Below are 21,336 nucleotides of genomic sequence, written 5' to 3'. Positions count from 1 at the left end.
CATGCTCAGTCTGGTAGCTAGCCCTACCAGAACAGGAGAGGGCTCTCTTCGGGTCACACTCAGTAAAAATACACAATAGGGTCTGAGATGACTTAAAATGAATACTGATTTTAGGCTAGTAGATAGATATGGAAAAAGGCGATTTTTTGAATGACTGAAATTTTCTGGGTTGTGTGGGACGAAAGGACCGCCTGAGCTGGGAAATTAAATCAAAGACACAAGATATTTCGTGAGGCAAGATAGGCAGGAGGTTTAGCTATCAGATTGAAGTAATATGGAATGGAAAGGATGTTGAGAGTTTGAAAAGGGCATAACGAATGAATCCTTTTCAAACAAAAGAATAAACACAAAGCATGAATACCTTACCAAGGCAGAGCAGTGAACTGGATTCCACCTTTCTTACTTAAAAGCATTCAACTAGAAAATGATTATGAATGGACTGTGAAAAACATAACAAAGACACATATGAAAAAGAAAGAAGAAACATCTGCTAAACTCGTACCACATGAATCTCCAGAATCAGAGCTGCATCATTTTATTAATTTCCAAGCCAAAACTGTACAATGAAAATGCTGGGTTTTTTCTCCACGCTATTCCCAGAAACTCCAACCCTTACAAATGATTTTTCAATACAATAAATAACCTCAGAAGTTGGAAAGCAAATCGATGAAGATAGGGAGTCATTAATCATCATTAATGAACTGAAGCTGAAGAGCCAACCGTTTGCCAAAGGAGTAGCGTTACATTTTCCACCCAAACGACCGATGGAGAGGTCTAGGGACTCAAAATTTGCCCAAATTTCTTGGCCATGCACTAGAAACCATGATTTTTCATGAAAAATCTAGAAATTTAAGCTTTTTTTGATTTGGAGCTCCCTAGAAAAAGTGCGCGCCATGTGGCGCGGTGCATAGGGAAGGCGCAACGCATTGGGCTTCAGGCGCGGCGCATAGAGCCTGTGCGTAGTGCTTTTTACAGGAGACTTTTGGAGGCCTTCCCGGTGTCCAAATTGGGAACAGGATAGCTCGTTGGAAAGGTATTTGAGTCTAATTTCTAAAACAATTATATTTTTTCAATTCAGAGTTAATTTGACCTATCAAAACGCAAATCTCCCAAGACTGGTAAAAATGTGCCAAATGAGGCTGCCTAAAGGCAGAGCACTGTTGCAGTCAACTTTTGAAGATCTTCCTCAACTCCAAATTGAGATCATGATAGCCCATTGGAAATATACTTGTGCATAGTTATCATTTGAATCATCAAGCAAGTCATTTGGCCAACCAAGCTAGGATAAAACTTGATTTTCCCAAGGTCACTTCAGAGGTGCATTCAGTTCTCCTGAGACAACGGTATTTTTGACATTTTTCTAAAATCATGACACCTGTGTAAAAATTGTAGGGTTTTCTTCCGTGGCCTATTGTGGACAAAAACCTCTCTCAGTTTTCCAAAATTCATCTTTTCTTGCTCAGAAACATCATTTGAGTGAAACCTATCCCGATGTGTGGAACAAGGAGATTTGTCAAAATGAAGTGAAATGAAGGGGATAGGGAGCTTCTAAATTATTGAGGAAATTTTGGGAAGTAGGGAGAGATGTTAGAAAGTAGGGGAAAGTGTAATCTCAGAAATTGAGTGAGGGGAAGGGGTCCAAAAGGGCAAAACACAGGCCTAGCCTAGAAAATAGGGTTCATAGCAAGAAACTAGGGTTTGTGCGAAAATGAGGAATTTGGGGGATCTTAGTGATGGGAAGTGTTTAATAAGGTACATTAAGGATAGGGGAAGGTGTAGGAACATCAAGATACAAGTTTTGCTAATGATGAAACTCTTGAAATAAGAGACTTATTGAACCTTCCTCTCGCCTGCAAGTATTTTTGAAGCACTTTGAGAACAACAATTTGCAAACCCTAGACCTAATGACCAAGTTGACTCTTTGCTTATCAAGCGATAAAAACAAGAATTTAAATGATTTCAAGACTATCTTAATGAACTTTAATAAAAAGAGCTGAGCCAGTAGGACATGGCATAAGTGATAAATGAGTGACCAGGTCCTTCCGTCAGAATATGGTATGCTCCTAAATGGAATGTAGGTGATCGAGCAAAATGGGACACCTAAAAATGAAATGCAAAAAGAGTTTTGATCTCTGAGGAGCATTGACAAGACCGACTCTAACATTGGCTCCAATGGGGGATGGTGGCTCCCTGGAGGTGCCAAGAACTGCAGATCTTTGGGAGAGCAGACAGTGCCTTCGTCCATTGGGCTATGGAATCGATGACTTGACAAATCCACATGACTCAATTTATTGACTGAAACCTGACTCAGACCGACTTAATTATGGAACCAACATGACTGAAAAAACTGACTCAATGCAAAAGGAAATGACTCATGACTGACTTAACTAAAACAAGAACTTACAAAACTTTTTCAATGGCAGCAGTCCATCAAGATTCGAGGGTTTCAAATCATGATGATAGCCACCTGCATACTAATGCAATATGTACAATCATGTGTAATGTGTCTTCCAATGTAACCAATCAAGTAGATGCCTCCTTGATTGATTCTCCTGATCAGATCTTCTGGTCAACAATAGATACTGGTAACTGGGCATCCAAAAACATAATTGACCATGATCTCCTTCATCACTGAATACTGCAATAATCACCTTCACTGCTGACTGCAACAAATCTGCCATTGGATCCTGAAAAACATGAAGATTGACCTCTTGTTGGAAAAACAAGGTATCTTTTTCTCTTGATTCTGGTCTTTCTTCATAAATAAGAGTATGTTCCTGGTCTTCAAAAAATTCTGAACAAATAGATGAGCAGATTTCCTCTTCAAAGAACATTTCAAAACATGAGACATATGAAGAGGAATCTGAAAGGGAATCTTGAATGGTCTGATCTTCTGAAGTCTGAATATATGGTAGGTCATCTTCATACGATATGACAGCCAGATTCTCATTACATTAATCACATTCATCAATCATGAGAAAAGAAACTTCAGATGTTTCTTGAAACCTAACACTAACATTTCTATCATCTACCATAAATTCATCCAGAGGAACTTTTTCACTTGCTTGAGCAAAGATCTCATCTTGCTGTTCATGAGCTTACTGGATTACCTCTTCATGAAGACTGTGTTCTGATGACATGAGAACATTTAGATCCAAAACTCTGTCTTCTTCATCCCAGATGATTTCAGCAGCAGAGTTCTCTTTCATGGGACTTAGTACAAGGTTTTCTTGGTCATCACAATCTGAATCTACATCTGAAATGGTTGTCTTAACATTATCACATTCTGAATTTGAAACTCGACTTCTCTGCATGTTGTCTTATTTTATGGACAGATCTAAAACAAAACTTTCTCTTTCATCACTTTCAGCCATATGGAAATCTTCAACCTGCTGATCTATAAAGCTGCTTACAGGACTGTCATCCTTTTCAGAAGAGGAAGAAGTTCCACCATCACCTTCTTGACCATGTGCACACTGCATATCTGCGTTAACTTGAGCTGGAACATGACCGTTCAAGAGTTGATCTATCTCGCCTTCAGACAGAGGAGATAATATTTTTTGTTTTCTTCTGCTCAAACATTGATTGTCTTCATTAATTTCAAGTGAAGGAGTATACAAATTTTCCTCATATTGCTGATCCATTTCATGTAATTCCTGTTGACTGTTAAGATGCAAAATTCCTTCATCTTCCACTGTACTAAAATCTTGATTCTGCTGCAAATTTTCATGATCGTCTTTATGCTGCTGAAGTGGTTTTTCATACAATGCTTCCATGATTTCTCTGTCCATTAAGTCATCACACCCATAAAAATTCTCAAGATCTTCAATAAAACTATGAACATGGCTACAACAGTCCTGAACTAAAGCCAAGGATGGATACGATTCTTTATACCTTTCAAAGAATATTGTATGAAAATCTTTTAAACAATGAATAGAAGCAGGTGGCAAACTTTCATACCAAGATCGGGCTTCGTCTTCCAGAGTAGCCATAAACATTTTCATCAAACAGTCTTCAGGAAAATTGATCTTTAGTTTATGCACATGAATGTGAAATTTCACTAGATGAAGAGCAACGTCATTACCTTCCACATTTCTGAACATAGGAAAATTCTAAAGCCAATCCACCTTGGGCATTTTATTCGGAAAACTTGGGATGTGATCTCGGCTCATGGGAGCGTATCTTCTTGCAACCCGCTTCATTTTGAAAATCTCAAAGCTACTGATCTCTCTACAGTGGAGTCACCATGAAGGATTGATTGCTGGATTCTTAAGTGAATGGAGTCGCCAGGTGAATGCTTTCAGCCTTCTTATGTCTGATTGCTGTTCAGCATCAACAATCAGCTCTGAACTTGAGATATGTACTGGGGCAAAACAATCTTCAAGCAAACCATTTTCTTCCCCAGCGGAGTCGCCACTATGTTAGAGCCTAAATCTACCTTAGGCTGAAGAAGGTAAAATTTAGGATAACCACAAACCATGCTCAGTCTGGTAGCTAGCCCTACCAGAACAGGAGAGGGCTCTCTTCGGGTCACACTCAGTAAAAATACACAATAGGTTCTGAGATGACTTAAAATGAATACTGATTTTAGGCTAGTAAATAGATATGGAAAAAGGCGATTTTTTGAATGACTGAAATTTTCTGGGTTGTGTGGGACGAAAGGACCGCCTGAGCTGGGAAATTAAATCAAAGACACAAGATATTTCGTGAGGCAAGATAGGCAGGAGGTTTAGCAGTCAGATTGAAGTAATATGGAATGGAAAGGATGTTGAGAGTTTGAAAAGGGCATAATGAATGAATCCTTTTCAAACAAAAGAATAAACACAAAGCATGAATACCTTACCAAGGCAGAGCAGTGAACTGGATTCCACCTTTCTTACTTAAAAGCATTCAACTAGAAAATGATTATGAATGGACTGTGAAAAACACAACAAAGACACATATGAAACAGAAAGAAGAAACATCTGCTAAACTCGTACCACATGAATCTCCAGAATCAGAGCTGCATCATTTTATTAATTTCCAAGCCAAAACTGTACAATGAAAATGCTGGGTTTTTTCTCCACGCTATTCCCAGAAACTCCAACCCTTACAAATGATTTTTCAATACAATAAATAACCTCAGAAGTTGGAAAGCAAATCGATGAAGATAGGGATTCATTAATCATCATTAATGAACTGAAGCTGAAGAGCCAACCGTTTGCCAAAGGAGTAGCGTTACATTTTCCACCCAAACGACCGATGGAGAGGTCTAGGGACTCAAAATTTGCCCAAATTTCTTGGCCATGCACTAGAAACCATGATTTTTCATGAAAAATCTAGAAATTTAAGCTTTTTTTGATTTGGATCTCCCTAGAAAAAGTGCGCGCCATGTGGCGCGGTGCATAGGGAAGGCGCAACGCATTGGGCTTCAGGCGCGGCGCATAGAGCCTGTGCGTAGTGCTTTTTACAGGAGACTTTTGGAGGCCTTCTCGGTGTCCAAATTGGGTGCAGGATAGCTCGTTGGAAAGGTATTTGAGTCTAATTTGCAAAAAAATTAGATTTTTTCAATTCAGAGTTAATTTGACCTATCAAAACGCAAATCTCCCAAGACTGGTAAAAATGTGCCAAATGAGGCTGCCTAAAGGCAGAGCGCTGTTGCAGTCAACTTTTGAAGATCTTCCTCAACTCCAAATTGAGATCATGATAGCCCATTGGAAATATACTTGTGTATAGTTATCATTTGAATCATCAAGCAAGTCATTTGGCCAACCAAGCTAGGATAAAACTTGATTTTCCCAAGGTCACTTCAGAGGTGCATTCAGTTCTCCTGAGACAACGGTATTTTTGACATTTTTCTAAAAAACTGACACCTGTGTAAAAAGTGAAGGAGGGTTTTCTTCCTTGGCCTATGATAGACAAAAACCTCTCTCAGTTTTCCAAAATTCATATTTTCTTGCTCAGAAAAATCATTTGAGTGAAACCTATCCGATGTGTGGAACAAGGAGATTTGTCAAAATGAAGCGAAATGAAGGGGATACGGAGCTTCTAAATTCTTGAGGAAATTTTTGGAAGTAGGGAGGGATGTTAGAAAGTATGGGAAAGTGTAATCTCAGAAATTGAGTGAGGGGAAGGGGTCCAAAAGGGCAAAACACAGGCCTAGCCTAGAAAATAGGGTTCGTAGCAAGAAACTAGGGTTTGTGCGAAAATGAGGAATTTGGGGGTCTTAGTGATGGGAAGTGTTTAATAAGGTACATTAAGGATAGGGGAAGGTGTAGGAACATCAGGATACAAGTTTTTCTAATGATGAAACTCTTGAAATAAGAGACCTATTGAACCTTCCTCTGGCCTGCAAGTATTATTGAAGCACTTTGAGAACAACAATTTGCAAACCCTAGACCTAATGACCAAGTTGACTCTTTGCTTATCAAGAGATAAAAACAAGACTGTAAATGATTTCAAGACTATCTTAATGAACTTTAATAAACAGAGCTGAGCCAGCAGGACATGGCATAAGGGATAAATGAGTGATTAGGTCCTTCCGTCAGAATATGGCATGCTCCTAAATGGAATGCAGGTGATCGAGCAGAATGAGACACCTAAAAATGAAATGCAAAAAGAGTTTTGATCTCTGAGGAGGAATGACAAGACCGACTCTAACACCATGTGCAACATTTTCATATAGATAAAAATTCATAAGTAGTCGTGGAGATAAGGATCCCTAGCGAAGGTGGAGGAGAGCTCGTAGTGTCTTTTCAGTGACTGTTTGGGCAGGACAACTAGAGGAGTAGGCATGACGTAAATTCTTGAGGATTTTTGGGTTGGTTTGGTGGGACTTAAGGGTGGTTTCTCTCTCTGTTTGAAGGACACGGGTTGTTTGTAGCATTTCAAGGGGGCGTAGATCTATTTTGAGCAGCTTCAAGGATGGCCGAGAGCCTATTTCATGGAGAAGTTTGGCTCAAATTGAAGGAAAGGAGAGGTCACAACAATTAGGAGGTAGTTTGGGATAATTTGAGTGGGATGATGTGGACTGTCATCTTGCATTAACCAATGAGTGTAAATTGCAGCAATGTTACACAATTCAAAGAGGTTTTTCTATGTTGTATTTATGTTGGAATTGTTGCTAGGAGGATAGAGTCCAGATGGATAGTTTTATTGGGAAATTTGTGGACTGTGGAGGGTAGCATGAAAGGGTCCAAGAGTATCCCTAGAGTAGTGGACAGGAAATAAATTTTACAACTGTGAGTTGGGTGAAGTGTGGGTATGAAAAGTAGCTCCTTGATGGACAAAGGAGGCTACTAGAGGAGGTGGATTAGAGCTCAAGGTTTGGCCAGCCATAGGAGCATATTTGATAGTTTGTTTTCATCATTGGGGAAGTGAAATTTGATGGTGATAGTTGGTAGACCTCCTGCCCTATGTTAGTCTTCATTGGAGTGGCATAGGAAGAATATAGTAGGAAGAAGATGTTGAGGAGTTGAGGAGCAGCAGTGGGTAGTTGTGAGTTGTTCACAAATGGAGTTGTGAACAACTCAACATGAGTCTCTATGTGTTGATGTATTGATGGCCAAATGATCAATGTGAGAGAATATTGGATAGTTGAGATTCAGTGGCTAGATGGACATGAAGCATTGATAAAGGCAAGTGCTACATATTGGGAGCAAAGGACCTGCAGGTTTACAAGATATGATAGAGACGTTGTGAACGTTGACTACATTAGCTAGACCATCATATTATCTTGTATTTGTATTTTTGTACCATTGGATATTTGAGGGCCATTATCCTAGTGTGAGAGCCCTAGATTGTTGTATTATTTAGTTGGATTAATAAAACGAAGATTGGGTTATTATATAATATTGTTTAAAAAGTTGTGTATATTTTTTGCACTAGTAGATTTATTGTTGTTTATATTTTGTTGTGAAAATTAGCTTCATTTTTATTCTTGGTTTGGTAGCGTCAATGATCTAAGATTCTATTCTAGACACCAGAATCTTGGAAATTCAGCAAATTAGACTTGTCTCAGTATCCCAATATCATCATACCTCTCCCAATATCTACAATATATTGTGTCCAATAGTAGTTGTTATATGAGATTTACGATTGCGGAAAAAATTATCTCCCCTAGGTCAGTGGCTAACCTAGAACAACAAAGAGACAAGGAATACAATGCTTTTCCTTAAAGTAAATAGAAAATAGAGTGAAGCCTACATGGAATCCTTTGCGTACTTCTCTCCTTCTCTAGCTTGCGAGCTCTAATTCTAGCTATGATTTCCAAAATTAGAACTTTCACAGTGAGATAACACAAGCCAAGAAACTACGAGATCTATATATTATCATCTAAGTACTCCATTCAATAGATCAACATGATATTGAAATAAGTGAAATAAAAATATCACATATAGGAAAATAATGAATTATTTGCATCAATATAAATGGAAGGAGATTACAACCATAAGTAGCAGTTGATCTTGTAGAGGAACTCCTCCAAGCTATTGACTTGTCCTTTCCTTGTCACAATATGCACCTCCAATCACCCTAAATGCATGAGATGATGACCACTCACTACAACAGCATAAGGGTAGAATCACTCTCCAAAATTTAACCCTCAACCACATAGAAGGCTGGGAATATATAGAGAATTATGGTAAGTTGGGAGTTCTTATCCAATTACCAATATAGCATAGGAGATCCACATTTTACGGAAACTCATAGAAGGGTAGGCTTCCGGAATCCTGATTATTCTCTTGGATTTCTAGAACCAAGGCTGGTGCAAAGTGGAACAACCATCTAGTGACCAATGTAGGTCATAGTGGAGAAACATTTTTGTGAACGCACCATAGTAGGGTTACAGGGAGCGTTGGTCCTAAAACTAGCTCAGATGATGTCGTTTAGGGCTAAAATTCTAGGAAATGAAAGGTACATACTTAGCTTTGTGAAAGATGGTGAAAAAGGGGGAATAGGATGTTGATTGATCCCATTAGGAGGCTCACTGATCGGATGTGAAAAAATGGCCTATAAAAAAATTCCCTATAAAGCGCAAAGTCAGAGATGATGACTGATGATTGAACTTCATTACCTTGTGACAAGTAGGGATCAAGGACAACTGGCGAGCTCCATTTGTTACAATACATTTACAACATGACATATTTGTTTGCAGAGGGCGGCATACCCATACTCAACTCATAAGCTAACTTAACATGTACAATGATCAAAAGATGCATCCACAGATGCAACTGGTGGAGCCATGACAGGATGAATGTCTATATGATCACATCCATTATACATTATGATCTTTCTATAATCTTGAAATTGCAGCCTAGATGGTGGAAACTAGATTTGGGGTCTTTTATCTTGTTCACACGACCAACTAATGTACGAGTCTAACCATGTGGATCAATGAGGTGGATTTGAAAATGGTAGACACCATCTGATTACTGACCAATGATGTAAGTCATTAACAAATGTGAGAGAAACCACGGATGATGTTAATTGCTCTCAAGGTACTATAATACAATCTGTATGGTGTGAATGAATGAGTTGATGTCAAACACCACACATAATATTTTGTTCGAAGGCCATTGATGTAAACCTGTCCCCGAGAGAAAGGAAACTTTCCATTGATGTATGTAAGTACCAAGGTATCAAGGGGTGTTTCTAATTCAAATTTCTAGATGGTGTACTGACGTTGACAGGAAGTGACCTATCGTAGGAGGGCCTTGATGTATCCCCCATCAACGACACGAAATGGGTATGATGATTAAGATAAAATGATTAGAATTATGTTGACATGCAAGTGGATCAGGAAAGGAAGACATGAAATGAAGGCTTAAGAGTATTGTAGTAGAGAGAAACTGAATGACTTCTCTTGAACACACTGGCGACACTAAATGGAGTTGACAACATTGACCCAAAACCGAAATGGAGGCTCTGAAAATGGTATGATAACCAAAAGACAAGAAAATTACCCAACCCAATACCATAAAGATGAAGTGGAAGAGTGTCGTGTTCAAGAGCGACCCGCTGCCATTAGAAAATTGGAATCCCTTGTTTTTCCAATTTCTCCAACCATACTGGTCAGTACCTCTTTATTTTTTAGCAAGCTTGAGGATGATAGAATATGCTTGATCTATAAGTTCATCCTTCATATGAATCACTACGAGTATATTTAATGAACCCTAAGAAGGAGTTGTTTAGCCCCGTCATGATTGATGATTCCATCGTTGTTTGATGCTTTTATGAGTCCAACAAAACTAAGACTCGACATATTTTTCATGTTAGATCTAAGACCTTTGTGATCCATAATGTAGATATCAGTCTTTCGGATTAATCATATCGTTAGGATTGGGTCAAAGTTTCGAACCAACTAATGTGGTTCATCCTCAGAACAAGGTGAGAAATCACTGGATTTGAAGGAATAAATAGTATGGATGCATCATTGCCCAGAGTTAGTCGTTGAAAATTAGCCATTGGTTAATCTGTTACTGAGTTAAAAACTAGATGTTTATGTGATAAATAAATATTTCGATGCTTGGCAATGGTGTACACACTCCAGAATTTCAGACATTACCTGCTAGGCGGACATTTTAAGATGTACACAGACCATTCTTCTTTGAAATATTTAGTCAATAAACCTGTGTTGGGGGGGAAAATATGCAAATAGTTGTTGTTGTTTCAGGAGTATGATTTGGAGGTGATTGTGAAGCCAGGAATGCTGAATGCAGGGCTAGAACATCTGTCGCGCATTGAAATAGGAGAGGAGCCAACCAATTTGGAGGAAGGGTTACATGATGCGTGGCTCTTTGTGGTGCGCGTAGCAGATAATCACATTGCAAACATTATCTACTTCCTAACTATAGGAGTGGCAACAAAAGGATACATGAGTCAACAAACGAAAAAGTTGGTAGTGCACGTAGCAAACATTTCGGTTATTGCAGGGAATTTGTACAAGATGGGATCGGACAATATACTATGAGTCCCAAGAAAAATTTTAAGAATGGAAATTTATCTTAATGTTTAGAAACCTTGGCAAATCTCACTAGTCCATGATATGCCATCTATAAAATGTTTGGTGGTATTTCTGTAAAATATTCAAATTTATGATAATTTTATATAGGCTCTATATAAATTTTTAGCGATTTTTAAGGTAAAATAATTTGATACTATAAAATTTTGGCCAAATATAAAAATGGAAATTAACGAATATTTTTTTTGGAAAAAGAATGGAAAATTAGCCCACTTGCGAATATTAGCCCCTAACATTTTCCGTCTATGACATTATGTACCTGATTTTGAATGAAATAGTATCCTCTCTGAAGCTCATGGACGAGCTATGGGAGGCCATTATTCAAGGAAAGTGACAACGCAGAAGATTTTATGAGCTGGGTTGTGGTGGTCGACGCTGTATAAGGATTCCAATGCATATTGTAGGGCATGCGATGCATGTCAGAGAACCGGTAAACCATCGTGAAGGGATGAGTTGCCTTTGAATCTACAGGTATCATTGCAGCCCTTTGAGAAATAGGCAATTGATTTTGTAGGATCGATTCAACCTCCAAGAAAGAAGACATGTGCGCAGTATATCATCACCGTGACCAAATATTTGACCCAGTGGGTAGAGGCACAACTTGTGAAGGATTGTACAAGGGCAACAATAGAAAAATTCTTGTTTGGATATGTGTTGACCAGGTTTGGTTGCCCAAAGATTTTGATGAGCAATTGCGGTACACATTTTCTCAATGAAACGATCAACGCACTGACAGAGGAGTTCCAGGTTTATCATCAAAAGTGTACGTCATATCATCCTCAGGAAAATGGGACAGTTTAGGCATTTAATAAGATATTGGAGAATGGACTGACAAAGTTTTGCAATGTCCAGAGGAATGGTTGGGACGTGTGTGTACCCGTAGTGTTATGGGCTTATAGAACTACCTGTAAGAAACTTACTGATCAGGCACCTTTTAGGTTGGTCTATGTCAAAGAAGCTGTAATGCCTATGGAGTACATTGTGCCTAGTCTACGCATATCAACTTTTACGGTATGGAGTCTTAGAAGAGAGGCTCGCGCAACTAACAGAGCTCGAGGAAGATAAATTTTTGGCTGGATTCCATTAGCAGGTTTAGAAGGAAGGCGAAAAGGAATGGCATGATCGACACATCAAACTGCGCACCTTCAAGGTAAATGATTTAGTTTTCTTATATGGCTATAAGTTTGATAAGTTTCCAGGAAAATTTTAGATGCATTGGCTGGGGCCATATGTTATCAAAGATATTAATGCTGGTGGAGCAGTTCAACTCATGAAGTTGAATGGAGATCCATTTACGAGAAGGGTAAATGGAAGCCAATTGAAGCCATACACTGGGGATCCAGCCCAATGACTACAAGATGGTAGCATAGTCTTAGCACTCTAGGTAGCTGCAAGGAGGCGCGGGACTATAAACTACACTACCCAGTTTGTGGAGCTGCGCGACAAGGGGTTTGCGTGAAATAGGATGGTGTCACAGTACCAGAAGAAGCGCGAAGGGAGTTGTGCTATAGGGAAGAGACCACGTAGCACAGCCCAAAAGTAACCGTTACCATCACTGTTCATGATTTTACAGTGATGAGATGGTTAAGAGGAGCGGGGGGACAACATTTAGGGCAATTAAGGCTAAATTTAAGAGTGAAATCTTGGAAAATTTGTCTCCAATCTAACATTTATGGATGGATGTTGCGGGGAATGTTCAAATTTTAATTCGAATTCGCCTATAAATTACATGTGGCCGTCCAACGAGAAACACTTTTCATCTTGAGAATTTCTATGTAGAGCTGTTGAGTGTTTATGAATCCTCAACTTTACGCAAATTTGGTCGTTACTTCTGCATTTGAGAAGTTATCTGAAGACACTCAGTGGTTTATTCTCAGCAAAATTTCCTGACCAACAGAAGCTACTAGTACGAGGGAGCTATCGCCTTTGAGGGAGTTGCTCCAAAGGTGATGAGTATGGACGTCCCAGCTGTAGTGCCTACGGCACCGAGGTCGCCTAGACCGAAGCCTACACTAGTGAGGGAGGTCCCCAAACCTAAGAAAGATAAGAAAAAGAAGTCAATATTGGTGCGTGAGTCACTATAGAAGCATGCCACTACATATGCCTAGAGGAAGGAAAAACCCAGTGCAAAAGAGAAGAAAAAAGTCGTAGATTTGGAGGCTGAGGAGGGCACGGAAGATATAGAAATTGTGGGGGTGGACCCTATATCTAAGTTGTTGGAGTATATCCCTCTATGCAAGGGAAAAGTGAAGGTCCCAAAGGACCTAGATGCAAGACAATTCCTCCTCAACACACCCCTGTTACCAGAGAACATAACCTTTGAAGGTCTGTGCTTGGCGTGGATCCCACATTTGAAGCTTGAAGATTGGGATTTGGCAGACCACGAGTGGTTCCCACTCCTTGCTATCAACACCTACATGAAGAGGGTCTTCTACAAAGAGTCTGGTGTCACCACGTTGGAGCCTGTGGAATGGATTCGCAAAGTAAACAAGTCAAGGTTGTTGACCCTGTTGTGGGTTCCCCACTACCATCACTCAAATATAAACCTAATCATCATTAAGCAATTGTTATGCCTGGTACATGACGGGTGCTTGTGGTTGGACATGTTGATCCCCATCACTGATATGCTGATCCATAAGGTCACACTATTGCCACATTCAGGATTGAATCTGGCCAAGGCGTTTGGCAGAAATACGAGCGAGCATGACCTCGCGGAGAAGATGAAGGACAAGTTTAAACTTGTGAAGAAGTCACACGGGTATTTGATTACCTCAATTACTAACCCCACGATGAACGTTTCCATGCAGATTTTGGCTGGCAAGGTTATGAGAAAATGCCGCGCGGACAAGGTTCTGGTGCTAATAGTTTCATTGGCTGCATAGTGCACGAAGGGCGTACAGTTAAACTAGGCGTGCTACCTATGTAGTGAATTTCTCATGAACTACATAGAGGCACATGACGAGAGTAAGACATTCCAATATTCATGGTTGTTTCTCTCGATCATGCTCGTCGTGTGTGATTCGCTGGAGGACAGCCAGTTTCCTCCTGTGGAGAAAGATCTGCCGGAAGCAGCAAAGTTTGCATCTCTCTGGGCCACGAAAGATGTTGCACAGGTCACAGAGAGAAAATTCTTTTGGGTGTTGATGGAGGAAAGCATTCACATGACCATCAATCAGAAGCCACAATTGTCACCAACCATGTTTGAACAACTTTCAGGGTACGTAGAGTTCAAAGAGGACTTACACCACGTATACATTTGGGCACGAAAGGATCCGAAGCACAAGTGGTTCGACCTACCCTACCTTGCCATAGATGACGCTATCGAGGAGGTCATCAAGCACTTGCTAGTAGACTGAGATTCTCCTTCTGATCTAGTCGTAGGGACTAGCAAGTCCACGGAGAAGAAGTAGAAGGACACGACCAAACAGAAGGTTCAGCAGTTGGCTAAGAAAAGAAGGAAAGAGGTCAAGGAGAAGGCTCGAGTAGAAGTGGAGTGCGCTGCGAAGAACCAGGCAGAGCAGGAAGAGCGCGACTCAGAGCAGAGTGAGAAGTCCCCTTTGCCCTAGACGGAGGAGGAAGAGCAGTCAGAGCAGGGCAGTGGTGATCAACAGGAGAGCACTCCCTTTTGAGTGAAGCAGTATAGGGAGCAGGAAAAGTCAGGGTTGTGGAAGAAAACAAAAATGACCAAGCCATCACTAGATCTGATTACTTTAACGAATGGTGACCTAGATGAAATTGGAGACAAAGTGCGGGATGTTATAGTAGAAATGATGCAATAGTTTGAGCAGTAGCAAAATTAGGCGTTGAGCACCATCCAGAAGGATCTGCGCGAGCTACAAATCTAGGCCAATAGGATTCAGGTAGGCGCAGGGCAAAGCAACGTTGCATTAAGAAGGTTGGCACCAGGGACCACTCAAGCAGCTGAGATGGTCCGGTCACTTGATCTCCTAGCAGTTGCATTGCCAGATGGATCGTTAAGCATGGAGGCAGCCACTGACAAGGCTATTGTCAGCTCTCTAACAAACATTGGCCTCAACTTGGTGTGATCGCAGAAGTTAAAGCACGGGAGTAGCGTGCACTGAGCCTTATAAGCGAGTATCGAGTAAACAATGAACATATGTTCGTTCAGAGATCAACATCACTGGAGGCATAGAAGAAACTCCAGGCACAAAAAGACCATCTTGCATCCGTGATGGCAAAAGCCTACAGAACAGTGCCCGAACTATCTATACCTAAGGAAGCACCGTTGGAGGCGAAGATCAGAAAGTTGGCAGCAGACATGCGCGACGCCAAGATAGAAACGACTAGAGTTTAGTTTGAGCTGAACTTGAAGATCACAATGTTAGAGTTGAGGTCACAACCTTCAACCCTGCCAGAGGTCAGGGAACAACGCGAAGCTGCTGTAAAGGATGGAGTTGCGACAATGGATGTCGGGTGGTAGACTGCACTGTGCTTTTTGAGAAAGCAATGGAGGTAGTCATGGCTCTGCAGGAAGATCCCACCCTGTAGGCCTTGAATACACAAGCTCACGAACTCTAGCAACAGTATGATGAAGTCAGAGCAACAACGTGCACTGTTGCTGCCACACAATGCCTTGCTAAGTTGTAGGAGGCCAGGCAATTGAATCTACAGGTGAAAGCAGCACAAACGAAAGAGACAGTCCTTAAGGCCAGATTGGTGCCTTGGCTAAATCGAGCCTACATTATCTCGACCAACATTTAGGAGAAGTTGGCGAGCCTACAGAGCACGTAGCAGAAAATAAAGGAAGACAATGCAGGATCAACAATAGAGCAGCTGGTGGAGCATATCAAATAGGCAACCACGCAGAGCGCAACTGAAGTGGCAGTGGCACAAGTAGAGTTGAGGGGTCTTCGCAGTAATTTTCAAAATTAAGAAAACTAAGATGCAAATGTTCAATTACTGATTCAATTATAATTTTTAGAATGAGGACTAGAACAACAATTCATCCAAGAGATCAACAACGAAACGAAAAAAGTTTGCAAGCAACCAAGTTATAAGAACAGAGAAAAATTAAAACCAATTCTTACCAAAGGAAAACAACACAAATTCAAACCCAATGAAGGCTTTAGAGAGACCAAAAGACACTAAAGACTCAAGGAAGTTTAGCTGGAAGTAGGCTAACCAAATATAGACTCAAGAACCAAGGCAAACTTCATGCAAAAACAGTGGCCAACGTCAGTGCAAAAAAGGCACCAGTGCGTTGCAACGTTGGTGCAAAGTGGGCAAGGGTGAGGTGCAATGCTCTATCAAAGACATAGAGGGTGCATTGGGCCTGGGAAATAGAATTCCGGCACAAAAACTACAAAAACGGCTCAATGAAATCACTTCCTGGGTTTGTTCTTGGTTTGATGATACAAAAAAGGTCTTTCAAGGAGGTAATCAAACACAATGGACAAGGGTAGCACCAAGGGAATTCTATGTTCCCCAGTATGGTCGCCAATTTTTTATACAAGATTTATGATTGTGGACAAAAGTATCTCCCCTAGGTTGGTGGCTAACCTATAACATCAAAGAGACAATGAACACAATGTTTTTCCTTAAAGTAAATAGATGATAGAGTGAGGCGTACCTGGAATCCTTCGCGCACTTTTCTCCTTATTTAGCTTGGAAGTTCCAATTCTAGCCTCGATTGCCAAAATTAGAACCTTCACAGTTAGATAACACAACCCAAGAAACTACGAGATCTATGCAATATCATCTAAGTACTTCATTCAATATATATACATGGTATTGAAATAAGTGAAATAACAACATCACATATAGGAAACAATGAATTACTTTCATTAATATAAATGGAAGGAGATTACAACCATAAGCAACTGCTAATCTTGTAGAAGAGCTCGTCCAAGTTTTTGAGTTGTCCTTTCCTTGCCAAAATATGAACCTCCAATCACCCTAAATGCATGAGATGATGGCCACTCACTACAGAAGCATAAGGGTGGAATCACTCTCCAAAATCCAACCCCTAACCACATAGAAGGTTGGGAATATATAGAGAAGTATGGTAAGTTGGGAGTTCTTATCCAATTACCAATCTAGGGTAAGAGGTCCACCTTTGATGGAGGGATGGGATCAAAGGATAAGTGGTGAAAACTCCAATGTAAGGAAGGATAGGATCCAAATGTTTTATCCATGGTAATTAGTTGAAGCAACTTCTGAAAACTCATAGATGGGGAACCTTCTAGAATCCTGATAATTGAACCAATGCAGGGGCAAAGAGGATCAACCTGTTGGTGACCAACAAAGGACATAGTGGAGAAACTTGTTGGTGAGCGCACCCTAGTAGGCTTACAGGGAGCGTTGGTCCTCAAACTGGCTCAAATGATGTAATTTAGGGCTGAAATTATTGGAAATGAAAGGTACATGCTTAGGCATTTTTGCAAGATGGTGACAAAGGGGGAATAGGATGTTGATTGATCCCAATAGAAGGCTCACTGATCAGACGTGACAAAATGGACTATAACAGTAGTCGATCAAGATTGTATCTAGTGTTCTATCATCTGACTAGTATTGCATAAAAGTATTTGGAAATTGCACATCAAATCGTCGAATCATTTCTATATCAAATAAAACATCAATGAATTAAAGTTTTTGTTCCCTACTCCACATAGTAAATTTTCCTTCTCTAGAGTGCAATGGAGAAATCTTGACTCGATATAGTCCCGTCTCTTTAACAAATTCCACTGCACATAGTTTCTCCACACACCCTTTATCCTTCTATAGAGTGCAGTGGAGAAATCTTGACTCGATATAGTCCCTTCTCTTTAACAAATTCCACCGCACATAGTTTCTCCGCACACCCTTTATCCTTCCTCTGCATATCATAAAATTAGTCTTTGTTGTATATGCCTCGAATCTGCATAACCAACAATTTTTTTTTTCGCACTTCCGCATTCATTCTCCCTCCTCACAATTCTCCCACACACCTTCCTTTCACACATAATTAGTTCTTAAACCATGTTTCATGTCATCTGTAACACAATTTTTCTAAAGCTCTTTTACATCCCAGTATCCAATAATATAAGCCCATGTCGACATAATAATGCAAACATATGATATAAGGTTCGCAAGGTGTTATATTTTGTAAATATATACACATAACCCAAACTTTTCATGCCCTAACCTTTTGTAGTTATTTTTGTTATAGAAGAAGATATGCAAAAATGTATCAAGAGATACGAAACATTATGCAACCTACTTCAAACCTACTATATCCCCGTCTCCTTCAAACTTACTATATCCAGTGGCTTTGTATCTTTTAAACCCCTCTACAACTGCAGAACTGCTTCTCTGCACTCCCTTATCTCCACCCATATCCCTTCACCCACACATCCTTCACTCCACACACATTCACAACTCTATGCACATGTTCTCTCGCACAACGAAACCTGAAAATGTTTAAGATGAAAAAAACATAAAACTAAATAAGAAAAAAACGCACTAGCAATACGTGTCATAGTGTCAATGTCATTGTGAGTGTCAGAGCACTCAACGATGAAACGTCCCACCCCACTCCCCCTCTTTCACTTATGTAAAAGACCTGCTCAAAGTATAGTGTAAATGTCAATGTCAGAGCACTCACTCATAGAATGGTCACTTAGAAAATTAACTTTTTTATTTTAAAATGATCTATTAGGCACTAACAAATATTGAAAATAAATCGCCTCCCACCAGGGGAATTATGTCCCATCACAAGTTGCTCAACCAATAAAAAATTAGAAATAAAATTTCCATAAATTAAAAAAATATTTTTGAATTTACAAGAAAAATAAAAATATTCGACATTTTCCCGAAACTTTAGTTAAAATTGCAAAAAACATAACAAAATAATACAAAATTAACGACATTTTAACTGGAAGACAAATACTATAATCACTAACCAAACAAAACAAGCACTGATAAAGTGGAAAGAGATATAATATTAACTGGAATAAAAAAATAAAAAATAAAAAATAAAACATTATGATAAAAAAATAACGTTCAGTGATAAAATCACAAAGCTTCAATGTGATCTTGACCGGAAGCACACTAGGCAGCCCAACCCAAAGCATGAAGAAAACGTATTAAAGTATTAAAAAAATATGAAACATTGAGTGGTAAAATCGTTAAACAAAAAACAAAAGAAAATATTAATTTGTGTGGAATTGCGGGAGACACTATCCAATCCGGAGGTGTAAACGCACATGCATCAAGAGTGATGTGACCCCAAAGTCTGAAACTGCCGTTTTCGACGGAGACAAGGAACGCACTACGTGAGAGTTAATATTAATCTATGTTTTGATAGAGATATTCTTATTTTATTTTAGGTTTTGATAGAGATATTCTATATTAACACTATTTATTTTTTATTTCACATGGTCTATGTTATTGGGATGGGGTGGGATCCGCATTTGATTAATTTTCAATTCCTATTTCAAATGGTCTACGTTATTGGGATGGTGCTGGATAAGCATTTGATTAATTTTCAATTCTTATTATTCATTTGTCGTTGGTTGCGTTTATTTTATTTTTTTGGGATGTTGAATTTAATTTAATTTTATTGAATTTTTTTATCATTAATGGTTATAATAAGATTTAATTGATGTCATGTATTTTTATGTGAGTAATTTAAAAGTAATTTTATTTTCAACTCACTTCCACCAATGGTATAACCATATTTCAATTTATATAACAAATTTACCACTTTTATATGTGTTAATAATTGGTATTTTTTAATTTTTAAATATTTATTTTAGATATACAATTTGTTTTTCATGAGTAAAATTAAAGATTAAATATGCACCAAGTAGATAATGGCAAATGAATGTATGAATGAGCATAACACATTATTGGTTAAATGCATAAAGTTACTTGGTTTATGTGTCTTTTTCCTTCCTGTGGACTTTGTGATATTCATATTTCATATCTAATTTTGTGGGGTATCTTACATATTGCAATTAATCCAATAATTCATTTATTTGGCTAAGGATACTAATTCTTGATTGCGGTCTCGTTCAAAGTTTTATAGTCAATTCATATTCTCTAAGTCTCATCATTCTTTGTGACTAAAATATCTAAGGAATCACATGATGAGGTACTTGGTCTTATGACTCCTTTAATAATTCTCGTGATTACTTTTTCACCTTGTTTCTCTCTGATATGGATTGTGTTGTATTGTACAATGTTTGATAAAGAAAAATATGGTAGTAGCTATATCTTATTTGTGACTTCCCTTTTGCGTCACTTGTTTTTTGGTTCTTGGAATACTTATTTGTATGCATATAAAATACCAACAACTAGTACCTATATTATTTGGTACATCCTCCTCGTGTTTCCTTCACAACCACTAAATTGAAATGCCTTCGGTTATGCCATAAGAAGAGAACTACATGCTTCTTTCTTGAGCTAATCAATCACTTTACTTAGTGGGCACTCATGAAAGACATCATAGACTTCCCCTTATACACATTGATGATAAAAAAAATATTTACAACCATTCGCTATGAAGTATTGGTTTTTCCTTATAATTAAAACAATATGACTCTTGTACTTATTAGGACTACTAAACACTACATTACAAGGATTAAGGGATAGTGCATGTATTTGACATGTTGAATGGTGACAGAGGTGGTGGTGCTATGAGAGAAGGTGTATGTTGTGGAGGTGAAGGTGGAGGTGGCATAGGCGGATGTATTTGCGGAAAACCATGTCTTATCAACTGGACAACGCTTCACGATGAGGCTTGTACCAATCCCTCCTTGTCACTCGAAGGAGGTTCAATCAATGGGCTATATTCAGGACCTGTTTTTTCCTGATTTCTAAAGATTCGTCCACTTCAATTAGATCCAAACATCAAGGCAATTGCATAACCCGCTTTTCACACAAGAGCATCTTAATCCAAGTATTCAAAGATCTCAAATACTTACCTCGCGGTCCCTTGAAGAAACGTCGCTCTATTTCATTGTAGTTGACTGAGGTGTCGACTACGTATTCTGTCACAAATCTTCTTATGACTCGATCAAGCCAATGATCAACAGTGCACATGATCTTATCTTTAGAAGCTTCCAACCTCCGCACTAGCTCCGGGGTCCACACTATTGGACCGTTAAGCCTCCGCCTTCCTTGGCTGTCTGCCAATTTAGCGATCCACTCGTATAGTTCGATCGGGAAGGTGCAAAAGAAGATTTCTTTTATTTCTATGTATAAATATCTGTCCAACCAATGTTCTTTTTTCAGGCGCGAATTTCTGTTTTCTTGCACTGGGAATTCGTGGATCTTTCTATCTAACCACTTCTCAATTTCCTTCTTGGTCTGATTCCAGTGATGCGACATCACAT

The sequence above is a fragment of the Pinus tabuliformis genome, chromosome 2_1 (genome assembly GCF_031772625.1).
Source record: "Pinus tabuliformis cultivar Carrire ecotype Pingquan chromosome 2_1, CPIR1, whole genome shotgun sequence".
Lineage (NCBI taxonomy): Eukaryota > Viridiplantae > Streptophyta > Pinopsida > Pinales > Pinaceae > Pinus > Pinus tabuliformis.
The sequence above is the reverse complement of the archived record's forward strand: the minus strand, read 5'-3'. Positions refer to the sequence as shown.